The sequence below is a fragment of the Notamacropus eugenii genome, chromosome 2 (genome assembly GCF_028372415.1).
Source record: "Notamacropus eugenii isolate mMacEug1 chromosome 2, mMacEug1.pri_v2, whole genome shotgun sequence".
NCBI classification, from domain to species: domain Eukaryota; kingdom Metazoa; phylum Chordata; class Mammalia; order Diprotodontia; family Macropodidae; genus Notamacropus; species Notamacropus eugenii.
This window is the reverse complement of record NC_092873.1, coordinates 48,099,067-48,111,605: the sequence shown is the minus strand read 5'-3', so window position 1 is coordinate 48,111,605 and position 12,539 is coordinate 48,099,067.

Genomic DNA, 12,539 nt, shown 5'->3' with positions numbered 1-12,539 from the left:
TCATGTCTGAAAGTTTGATTTCCAGACTTGTCCATCCTGCCCCTGTAGTAAGTCTGGAATCCTTCTCTCTTCTCCTGGCACTACCCCCTTAGTACAGATCTGCATCTCTACCTGTCTAAATAATGCAATGACTTTCTCATAGGTTTTCCCACTTTCACCATTTTTCTCTAGAGCCCCCCCTTCATACCACTACCAGAATGGTGTTTCTTAGCCTAAGGCTAATCTTTGTTCTACTATTTTTTTAATCTTTGCACATATGCTTAAAAAGAGTGATACTTTTTGTTCTTTGTACATCTGACATTCCTCACTTTCTCTCTCCTTTTCTAGGACCTCCTCTTCTCACACAACCCAGAAACTTTTGTACACAACCAAGAAAAAGAGTTAAGCCAAGATCAAATGAAGTGAGGGCAAATACAGCTTCAGTCCCGTTGACCCCCACTTCTCTGCTGAAAAGAGAGAGTTGTATTCTACCACCCATCTTCTGGAAACCATTACTGGGGTAAAGCCAGGGGTGTGCCTAAGCTGACTGTAAGAGCCTGCTGTTAAATTTTTAGTATAAATCTTTACACCTTGACAATTGACAAAGGCTACAAATCAGGGTTTGATTTATTATTTTGTTGATTTTCTAAGAAAATGATGGAGAAAATCAGATTCAACTTAAAAGTGCAATATGTACACCAGCCCCTTCCCAGACAGTTGTTAAATATTTACCAGCATGCCCCTGGGTATAGCCCTTTTCAACTTCCCAACTGCTCCCATATGAAAGAGGTTGTGCCTTATGCTGGTCATTGTCTTTAATTTCAATTTTTCTCCTTTTTACATTTTCATCTTACATTTTAAATTTACATTATGGTAATTTTGATTTATATTATTCTCTCTGTTCCATTTTCTTTGCTTTGGATCACTTCAATATTTCTATCAATGTTGTAGACCATTAGAAACAGCATGGATTAGTGGTTAGTGATCCCGTACTTTCCACTAGGAAGATTTCACTTCAAGTACCACCTTGGGTACCTACTGCCTGTGTGAACCCAGGCACAGTGTCTTAACCTCTCAGAGCCTGAGACAACCCTCTGTGACTTTAAGTGGCAGAGGAATTGCTAATCTGCTTTGGTAGAGGAAATTTCCTTACTGGAAATCCCCAACACCAATGAAATCTTATGTCTGAGTTGAAAAAAAAATAATACATTTCATATACTACCTTTTTTCAGTCAACTACTGAACCCATGGAAACCTACTTTCTATTAATTTAGTTTTTCTACCACAAAAATATAGGCAGCTATGGAGTACAGTGGATAGAACACTGGACTTGGAATCAGGAAGATTCATCTTCTTGTGTTCAGATTTGGTCTTGGATACTTGGTGTGGAAGGTGGGATTTTATCTGAGCTTTGAAGGAAGCCAGAGAAGCCAGGAGGTGGAGATAAGGAGAGAGACCATCCCAGGCAGGGGCCACAGCCAGAGAGAGTGCCTGCAGTTTAGAGATGGAGGGTCTTGTTTGAGGAGGACCAAAGAGGTCACACTAGATGGCCAAGAGCAGAGGTTTGGTGGTGGGGAGCAAGGTGTTACAAGACAGGAAAGATAGTATAAGGGCAGGCTGGAGGCTTTGAATGCTAAGTAGAGAGCTTTATATTTGATCCTGGAAGGGATAGGGAGCCATGGAGTTTATTAAGTTCTGATTCTTAACCCTGTGTTCTGTCCACTAAACACTTCTGCTACTGCTTTAGTGACACAGGGGAATCGACATGGGAACTTATCCTGTTTTTAAACCCCCTCATTCTGGAGGAGATGTCCCAACTCCACCCCATCACCCTTCTCTGAGCCTCGAAGCTCTTGTTCTGTCTCTGAAAGTCAATCTTAAATCCCTGTCTGCACCAGCTTTCCAATGGTCTGTCTTGGTACAGAGAGAGGATGCTCTCTCAGAGCTGTGATATGCTTCTAGGGAAGTGACCAGAGGGAATCTGGAAGGGATCTCGGGCTCATTTAGTCCAACCCTCTCATTTTACAGATGGGGAAACTGAGGCACAAGGTGGTGAAGTGACATCACCATCACCACTACCATCATCATCAAAATGCATATGCTATGTTCCAGTAACTGTGCTAAGTACTTAATAATATCTCTTTTGGTCTTCACAACAATCCTGGGAGATAGATGAGAGCTACTCTTACTCCCATTTTACAAGTATAGAAATTGAGGTAGACAGTAGTGAAGTGATCTGCCCAGGGTCACATAGCTAATAAGTGTCTGAGGGTGGATTTGAACTCAGCTCTTGCTTACTCCAGACTCTGAACTAGCTATCTGATTTAATCAAATCTAGTGATTTAGAAGTACAGATGTAGACTGTGAAGAGACCTTCATTTTACAGATAAGGTTATGGAGGTCAAAGGAAATGAAATGATTTACCCAAGGATACATTGGCATCAAGTTTCAGATGCAGGATTTGAACCTAGGTACTCTGACTTTAAAGGCAAGCTGGATGGTGCAGTGCATGGAATCGGGAAGACCTGAGTTCAAATGTGACCTTAGACACTTGTAGCTGTGTGACCCTGGGCAAGTCACCTCATCCTGTCTGCCTCAGTTTCCTCATCTATAAAATGAGCTGGAGAAGGAAACAGCAAACCACTCCAGTATCTTTGCCAAGGAAACCCCAAAAAGGATCACAAAGAATCAGACAGGAGTGAACAGCAACAATTTCTGACTCCAAAGTCTTGATTCTTCACAAAATATGCTTGAAATATTAGTCCTTCCCCTCACATTCTCTCCATTGGTCCTTTTACCTGTGCTACTGTCATGAGGAGTGACTGTATTTCATGGATCGCTCTTCAGGAACCCTGGGAGCCCCTGAAAATCCTACTTCTCCAAGCTCCCTACCTCCCTCCTGCCCCAACCTGGCTCCCAGGCTCTTGAGATGAGTCCAAAATAAGTAGACTCACATTCTACTCTGGGGAGAAAAAATCAGAAGAAGGGGGAGCCTGTGGCAGCCAGGCTTCCCGGGCTGGCCCTTCCAGCAGATTTTCCAAGACCTCCATCGTTCTTTCCCTACTTTATTGTCGGCTTCTTCCCCCCCACCGTCCACCCTGCAGGGACCGCTGCTGACAGAACTGATCATGGCTTGTGAGTGATAATATAATTCAGTCCCCCTCAAGGAGAGATGCTATCAGAGGGGCTTTTTTTCAAGGAAAAAAATAATATGCTCTTTGAAAAGAGCCATCTTTCTTCCCGGAAGAACAGTTATTAATCTCTTCCTAGTACATCCTCATATCATTTTCGACATTTATTTTCATGCGGCGATATTATAAAAGTAGGCATTTCTGTCAGGTTTGATGCAGTGCGACACACCAGCACACGGAAAGGCGTAATTACCGCTCTGGTCATTGGAATTGCTAACCAGAGCCTGACATTTTCAGATCGGACCAATTTCTTAGTGATCCAGAAGCGAGCCCCGACGCTGGTGCTGGTGCTGGCGAGGGCTGCATTTCAATGAGGCTGGGCTTTAGCTGCAGATGATGTGAAGGCTGGGCCCTGCCCTGCCCTGCAGTGGGGTGCGTGTGTGTGTGCATTCGAAAATGGCCCTCCCTGTTGCTTCCATGGTGTGGGGGTCTCCCAAGCTAAGGAAGAACTTGAGGAAAGAAGGAAATTTAGGAAGAGAAGGAAATGCCTTCTCAAGGCAGTTGTCTGTGATTCAAATGAATGAATGAATGTTGTGACCAAAACTCTCAATGTACTCCTTTATTTATGCATGGATGGGCTACCTGATAGGAGCAGCCTGGAGGAGTGATGGATAGAGCTCTGAGCCTGGAGTTAGGAAGACCTGAGTTCAAATTTGACATAAGACACTTACCAGCTATTTGACCCTGGGCAAGTCACATAATCCTGTCTACCTCAGTTTCCTCATCTATAAAATCAACTGGAGCAGGAGATAACAAAACTTTTCAGTATTTTTGCCAAGAAAACCTCAAATGGGGTCATGAAGAGTCAACCATGACTCCTCAGCAGCAACAACGAGAAAAGTACCTAAACTGTGATAGTTGGAAGGACCTTCCAGACCATAGGATCATAAAACATAGATTGAAAAGGGACTTTAGAGATCACCTACTCTAATCTTAGTTCATGGAAGAGGGTACTGAGCCCCAGAAGGACAATGTGAATCACACTTGTAGAATCAGACAATTTTTCTCCCCTAAGTAGAAGAAATGTTGATTGTGCTGGAAGAGACCTCAGAAACCATCTGTTCTAATCTCTTCAGGTTACAGAAGAGGAAACTGAGGCTCAAAGGAGTTAAATCACACAGGTCATAAATGGCAGAACAAAGGGAATGATCAGAGCATCACAGGTCTAGAGATGGGTAAGATGTCAGTGGTCACATAGACCATCCCCCTCATTTTATAGTTTAAAGAAACAGGTCCACAGGCAGGAAGTGACTTGGAAATTAGGTTTCACAGGAGGCAGAGTAGAGGGTTTGAGATAGATCTAAATTTGGAAGGGAGCTCAGAGGCAAGCTAGTTTAACCTCCATACTTTTTTTGAGGTACATCAGTGTCACATTAGAGTGCTGGATCCCAAGTCAGAAAAAGCCGAGTTCAAATCCGACCTCAGACACTTAGTAGTTGTGGGACCCTGGGCAAGTCACTTAACCTCTGTCTGCTTCGGTTTCCTTATCTATAAAATGGGAATAACAACAGCACCTACACCCCCAGGGTTGTTATGAGGATCAAATGAGATAACACTTGTAAAAACATTTTGTAAACTTAATTGTTGTTGTCTAGTTATTTCAATCCTATCTGATACTTCATGACTTCATTTGGGGTTTTCTTGACAAAATGCTGGAACGGTTAGCCATTTTCTTCTCCTTCTCATTTGACAGATGAGGAAACTGAGGCAAATAGCGTTAAGTGACTTGCCCAGGGTCACACAGCTAGTAAGTGTCTGAGGTCAGATTTGAACTCAAATATTCCTAACTCCAGGCACAGAGCTCTGCACACTATGATGCCACCTAGCTGCTGTTGTACGCTTTACAGAGCTATGTAAATACTATTATTTTATTATTTATTTATTATTTTAAATATATTTATAAATATATAAATACTATAAATATGTTTTAAATATAATTTATTATTATTTATTAATGTCTCATCTTTATTGCTGTGTTCTTAGGTTCATTCACATCTCCAGCCTAAGTTTCTGGACTTTAGCTTTGTGACAGAGCCAGAGTGTGCTCTCTCTCCTTCTCTTGGAGGGGTGGCAGGTCCCATTTGCTCTTGTGCCTTCTGTATCTGGAAGTCACTGCTGCAATATTTCTGGATGAGGCACTTAGGACCACCTCCATCTCTTCCAGAATTTCTGCCTTCTGGATTCATCTTCTCGGGGCAGGTTCTTGAACCCCTTCCTCTCCTTGTGTGACCTTATCCCGAAGTTGTCACTTTGTTGTCACCTGAGACACTTGAAATGGACATTGTGGATTGAGGGATGAGGTGGGTCACTGGCCTTCTGCCGTGTCCCCTGTGAGCCAAAGGGTGCTAGGGCTTCTTGGACACTCACTGGGACAGCTCTGATTCTTTTGTTGGCTCTAATGAGAATGCTGGTTTTAGTACTCTTGGGGCCCCATTAGTGCTGGGGTCCTATCCATTTCCATGGTCCTAGCATGGCCTGCCCATACACACATTGGTCCAGTCTCCTGCTGACGCTCTGAAGGTAGTTGATGACTACTACTCAATTCAGATTCCTTTAGGTTAAGTGACTTTTCCAAAGTAAAAAACCCCAAAAAACACCCTCCCCTGACATCTCGGTTCACTGGCTCTTTGATTTAGTGTTGGAAGGATTCCTACATGTCATGTGGCCCAAGACCCTCATTTCACAAATGAGGAAACCGAGTCCCAAGTTGACTCATGTGATATCACCAAGACCACACAGGCGGAAAGTACCAGGTCTCCGTGTCCAAACTTTCCCACTGTACCCCATTTCCTCTCCTCTTTTGTACCTACCACCTTCTAAACTAGACATCTCCCATTTTTTGGATGATCGGTACCTTCTATCATGTGATCTCAGAGATATGAAATCAATCCTACTTGAGGGTGCCCATCCACCCAGTAAAGCACGTGGCTCTGTTGTGATACTGGGAGGGAAGGAATCCCAGTATGAGCTGGGATCACCTTTTGGGCCAGTCGAGTTCAAGGAGAACCCTCTCGCCGGGACTAGCTAGGGCTCCCTCCTCCTGCCATGGTCTGGGTTAGGAGTGGAGACAGAGAAGTACTAGACTGAACAAGGTTGACCTGGGCAGTTCCTCCAAATGGAGGTTCTGGAAGGAATTTACCAATTCCAGGAAGTCTCTCAGGGTGAGTAGTCTGTTGAGGCAGGAAGAAGAAGTTGAGAGAGGAGAGCATCCCATAAGCCATCTGACCTTCCTTTAAACCAACCAGAGGATCAGACAATAGGGCTCACTGCTTCCAGCCTTGATCTTCCTGTCTAATTCCTCTGTGAAGCCCTTTTAGCTCCAGCAACAGCCTCCATTCATTGACAGAAGAGTAAACTCCTATTATTATCCCTGCATCTTGCCCAGCCCCAGCTCAAAGCTGTGCAAGCAGCAGGCATGGCTCCATCAGCGTTTGCAGGCAGTTGGTTTCCTTGGCAGGCTTGGTTTGTGTGTCTGAATAAGTCCTTTGACTGGATTTGCCTAGAGGATTTTCTCACTTGATTTTAGCAGAATCAGCATGGCAGGGATAACAGGGGCACACACGGTAATATCCCCCCCAATCCCTCATGGCATGGAGAGGTTTGAAGCTGCAGCCCTTAGAAAATAAAAGCCACAAATTTAGAACAGATGAAAGGGAATGTCCAGGCTCTCCTTGTTCTGGGGAGAACTGTCATCTGATTTTTACAGCCCAGATGCCTCTATTTAACTCTAAAGAATGAGTGCCTCCATGACAGTGTGTCTGCCAATGTGTATGAACCTCAGAATAAATACCTTTGGGAGAATGATCCTCCCTTGCTTTCCTCTCTCAACTTCCCCTTCCTGCCCCAACAGACTACTCACCCCAAGAAACCTCCTAGAATTGGTGAATTCCTTCCAGAACCTCCATTTGGAGGAAGTGCCCAGGCCAGCCTTGTTCAGTCCAGTACTACTCTGTCTCCACTCCTAACTGTCCTCACTAGACTTCTCTACCCTGTCTCCTCTCAGGTGCCTTCTCATTCATTTCTTTTACTTCAGTTCTCTTGTATGGGCCATCTTCCACCCACTAGAATGTAATCTCTTTGAAGGCTAAGTCTTCTTGCTTGTATTTGTATTTCCAGCACTCAGGACAGTGCCTGGCATACAATAAGAGCTTAATAAATGCTTGTTGACTTGGCTCTATTTAAGTGTACTTGAAGATCTGAAGGAAGGGGTCTTCACGATTACCAGCCATTCCATTTTCTATGGCTGTAATTGTTAAGGAGCTCATCCACTCATACAGTGGAGGGCATGATGAATTTGCAGTCAGAGAAACTAGGTTCAAATCTCTCCTCTTTTATTTACTGTTTGATCTCAGGTAAGTCAGCTCCTTGTTTCAGTCTCTTAATTTGTAAAATTAAGGGATCAGACTACCTGTCTTCTGAGGTCCTTTTTAGCTCTAGACTTGAGTCCCTTCACTTCCCTGGGGCTCAGTTTCTCTAGTTGTATAATGAAGGAGATGGGTGAGATGAACTCATTGCTCCCTTTCAGTTCTAGATCAATGAGCTATATTTATAGATTGCTTTAAAATGTGCTTTTCTGTAGTAACTTCTACCCATTGGTGTTAGTTATCTCTCTGGGCTCAAACAGATAAACCTCTTCCATACGCTAACCTGCCAAATATGGCTGTCACTGGGAACCATAAGGTGGAAAAAGGGATGTTTTTAAGGGGATGCCATCAGTATCTGAGGTAAACTTCTCTAAAGTCACAATTTGTGTGGTCTGGGACTATCCAGTCACAGTCATTGCTGATTCCCCAAGGGACCTTGGCGAGTCACATCCTTTCGTTGGATCTCAATTTCTTCCTCTTTACGATGAGATCAGACTAAGTGATCTCCCAGAGCCCTTCCACCTCTTGCATCCCTTCACTCTGTGACTTTCAGCCATGGGGCCATCTGGAGAGCTATCCTTACACATTATTGAATTATTTCCCGGAGACGTGACCCTTACTTTGGGTGGGACTACCAAGGAAATGCTGGCAGCAGGAGGCAGAGTATTGCGTTACACGAGTGGACAATTGGCGCACTGATGATTTGTGATAGCGTAGTTTAGGACCATGAGATTATCAGTTTTTCCAGAGCTGTTGGCGTCTGTGGACATATGCTGTTTTTAAATCCAGAGAGATTGATTGGCTCCAGATGGGCTCCTACAGAATGTTTGTAGCCCTACTGGTAAGTGGGCTTGGCAGCTTTTCATCCCCAGTCCCGTAAAAGACACAGGAGCTCACGTTAGCCATTTGAATGAGATGCCAGCAGTCTCTCAGTTGGTCTGAGCCCCCACATTATTGCTTGGAAAGCCAGTGGGTATATTTCTTCCCATGAATCACTGCTCTTTCCCCACTAGACTGATGAGGAGGCCTTTATTGATGGATTCATAGAGCTGTCTTCTTCTTTCAGTTACAGTTCCAGGGATAGTTTGTTTTAAGCATATGTGACAAGTCATTCTTTGAGGGTGAGAAGGGGAAAAATGGGTGTATGTTTACTGTGTTTTTTCCCCCAGAACAAAAGCCCTTTCTGCTAAAAAGGATACTGAACCCTATTAATCAGCAGGTTGAAAAAGCTCTCAACTTTATTTTCTGAAAACCCTCAACTTCCACAGCAGAATTGCTTTCAAGTCCTTGCTCTGTTATTGACTAGTTTGGTTGACCTGAGGCAAGTTGGCCTCAGTTTCCTCATCTGTAAAAATAAGAGGTTAGACTGAATGATCTGAAAGGTTCTTTCTGGATCTAAACCCACACTGCCATGACTAGTTGTCTTCCCATATCTCTCGGGACTCTAGGTCTTGGTAATTGTGTATGTTCGTCCTTCATTGCCGAAGAAGACCATGCCATCAGAGAAATAATGACATGACTTGCACTTGACTTTGTTTTGAGTGAGGGAGGGTTGAGGTCTTGGTAATAGTGTGCTTATGAAGTTGAACTCCACAAAGTAATTCCCCAATTTGAGTTTCGAATAGGGGTGTTTAAAGGGGACTGTAGGGAAATTCTTTACTTAGATGTGTCAACTTATCAAAAATGATTCCTATGTAATGAAAATAAAATCCTTAGCAATAATCCTAACCAGATGAAGCACAATTATTACTAGATGAGGATCACTCCTTGACTCACTGGGGATTGCCATCTTGGACACAAAGACATGAAGACTTCCCAATTTCTACCAGGGAGAGAAAAGTAAGAAGGAAGATACAAAATGGTGGTTTAATTGCTTAACTGAGCTATAAGTTAGGATTCTGCCAGTATCTTATCTCATGGCTGACCAGGAGGGTAGTAGCCCAGCCTGGAGTCTCCCACTCTTCCGGGCCACTGGAAGAGAATGAAGGGGGAGGGGCAATGCTAGAGAAAACTCATCACCAGGGAGTTCATGGATGTAAAGTACTTTGTAAACCTTAAAGTGTGATGTAAATGCCAGTTATTGTTACCATCATCCTCATCCTCAGCCTCAGCTCTAGTAATAATTCCCCGAGCTCATGCAATATTTATGGAGAGAGACATGGGTATGCTGGCAAATGTTTAATAACCAGGCCTTCTAGAAAGAGAAGTGTATGCATGCACACTTTTAAGTTTAATATGTGTTACTAACACTGTATTAAGTCTACACAATCAGCAAAATAGTAAATTAAGCCCTAATTTGTAGCAAATGCCAATTTACAAGGTACAAATGTTCTCACTGAAAATTTAACTATTGATTCACCCCAGCAGGGTGGAGCTGGTTCTAGCTGATCCCTTTTGTCATTGGCCAGAAGAAATAAGAGATGATATAGATTTCTGATCACACCCTTCTTAGGAAGGCAGGTTAGCTGGTCCCACCCCCTTCCTAGGAAGACAGATTGGGCTGGTCTTTAGAGGGAGATTTGTAAGTTGGTTGGCATGGGGACAAAGGAACCCAGCTGAGTCTGCTTTCCCTCTCTCCAGGAGGGCCCATCAGATTGCCTGAGGCAACTGCATATTTAGGAATAAAGCTTAATATAATTTTATGAGAATAATTAAAAAATATTTAATGAGACACCTTGTCCTCATATTTTTCTTCTTCTCTGTCCTTCTGTGGCTGGCCAGATCATTCTTGGTGAACATTGAATAGATAATAATCATAATAAAGACTAATAACCAGCATTTATATCATCCTGTAAGACCTGCAAAATGCTTTACATTTGTTATCTCATTTGATCCTCATGACTACGCTCAGAGGTGAATAAATGAGAATTCTCCTAATTTTCTCATTGTTTGGGAAGACACTTCTGTCCAAATACTCCCAAGACCCTTCAACAGTCTTTGTAGGGGGAAAGAAATAAACATTTATCTATTCCAGGTACTGGGCTAAGTGCTTCACAATTATCTTTTAAAAAAAAAAAAATCCTCGTAACAACCATAGGAGATAGATATCAACACCATCCCATTTTATAGGTGAGGAAATCAAAGCAGAGATTAAGTGACTTGCCTAGGGTCACACAGCTAATAAGTGTCTGAGGTAAGTTTTGAATTCAGGTCTTCCTGATTCCTGCCCCAGCGCTCTCTCCAGTATATCACCTAGGTCCCCCAACTCAAAGCCTTTCACCATACTGGGTACTGTCCTCTAAAATGCTCTCCAGCTCATGGGTGTGTTTCTTAAAATGTGTTGCCTACAATGACTACAGTACTCCAGGTTTCCCTTGACCAGGACAGGGCATAGGAGATCTATCACCTCCTCATTCCTGGAAGTTAGGCTTCTGTTAATGGACCCTTATTGCATCAGATTTCTTAGTTGTCTATAAACCATATTGAACTGCAATCCATTAAAGCTCTCAGAACTTTTTTCAGATGAATTTGTCTAGCTATGCTTTGTCCATGTCCATGTCCATGTCTATCTCATCTCCATCTCCATCTCCATTTCCATCTCCATCTCTCCCTTGGACAGTTGATTATTCATTTGGTAAAGATACTCTGCCTACCTCAAAGGGTCTGCCTGGGGGACTCATAAGATTATTGCTAATGATAATAGGAAATAATGCAAGTGCATAGAAAACCAGAAAGTCCACCAATGTTGGGGATAAGAGGGATTGTTGCTTGCTATGGTAACCTCACCAAGAGCTGCCTTTCTGTTATTGTTCCACACTATTCCAGGGGATGAACAAGAAGCCCTCAGAGAAAAGGTCAGTGGAGGACCTTGTTTCTTGATGAAAAGTGAAGGAGAGGAGCTGCTTTGGGAGATTCTGAGTACTTCATCATTGGAGGTCTTTAAGGAAAGGCAGAATGCTCATTTCTCAGAGAAGTGTTCAGATGTGGTTTGGACTAGATGGTCTCTGAGATTCCTCCTAACTCTGAAATCCTATGGAACCAAGTGAAAGCAAAAGAAAATGATCAATGAAGAGCCCTTAGGCACCTAAATCTGGGGTATTGTTGAGTATCCACCTGCATTGTACCACACTGCCAAACATTCAAAAAAGTCAACATTTTTAAATTGCCTACAATGTGGAACACACCATGTTAAGAACTGGAGATGGATTCCTTCTTCCCCTTATCCTGTCCTGCTCTATCTGCCTAGGCTGAGGATAATGGTCTGGATCCTCTTAGAGAAATCTAAACCTACAGTACTACTGCTTTTTTAGCCAAAATGAAAGATGGAAGGATTATCACATTATTTGAGGAACTGAACTGTGTGATATACCATCCTGTGAAAAGTTTAAATGAACTGAATGCTTGGGAATAAGAAAGAGAAAGAAGAGAGGCAGCTATGTTTACCATCTCCAGTGGTGGCATCAGACAGAATGCTGATTGGGTTTGAGTGCCTAAGCTCCTCCTGGGTGGTCAGCATCCTTGTTCACCAAAGGCAGATGGGATGGCAGCAAGCAGAGGGGGCAGGGTGAGAGGAAAAGTGTGATACATAGGAGAGGTTCCTTCCTCTCCTGTGACTCTAGCTGACTGAAAAATCATCATTTTTCTCTCCCCTCTTCCCACTCCATCTTTTCTGACAGAGACATAAATCCAAAGTTTCCTGTTCCTTTTACATTGATCTTTACTGTTCAATGGTAATTTTGTTAAGTCTCATTCCCCCAGATAAAAGGGATTGATCTCTATGATACTGAGTGTGTCTTTAATTATGGCCACAGTGTGATAACTCTGGGTGTTTTTTTTTTTAACATCATATGGTATATTTGACTGGAAAGTTCTCTTTTCAAGCCTGATGGCTAGATTCTTCTTGAAGGGGAGAAGCTATTGATTTCTTATTTTTATTAATAATCCAATAAATCTCCCAACAGGCATATGGTCCAGGCTGCTTTCTCTGCTCTTTGAATAAGTGAGCCAGGCTCTTATTATGATTATAGTTGAAAATACTTGAGTGCTTTTGAGACAGAAATGAGTG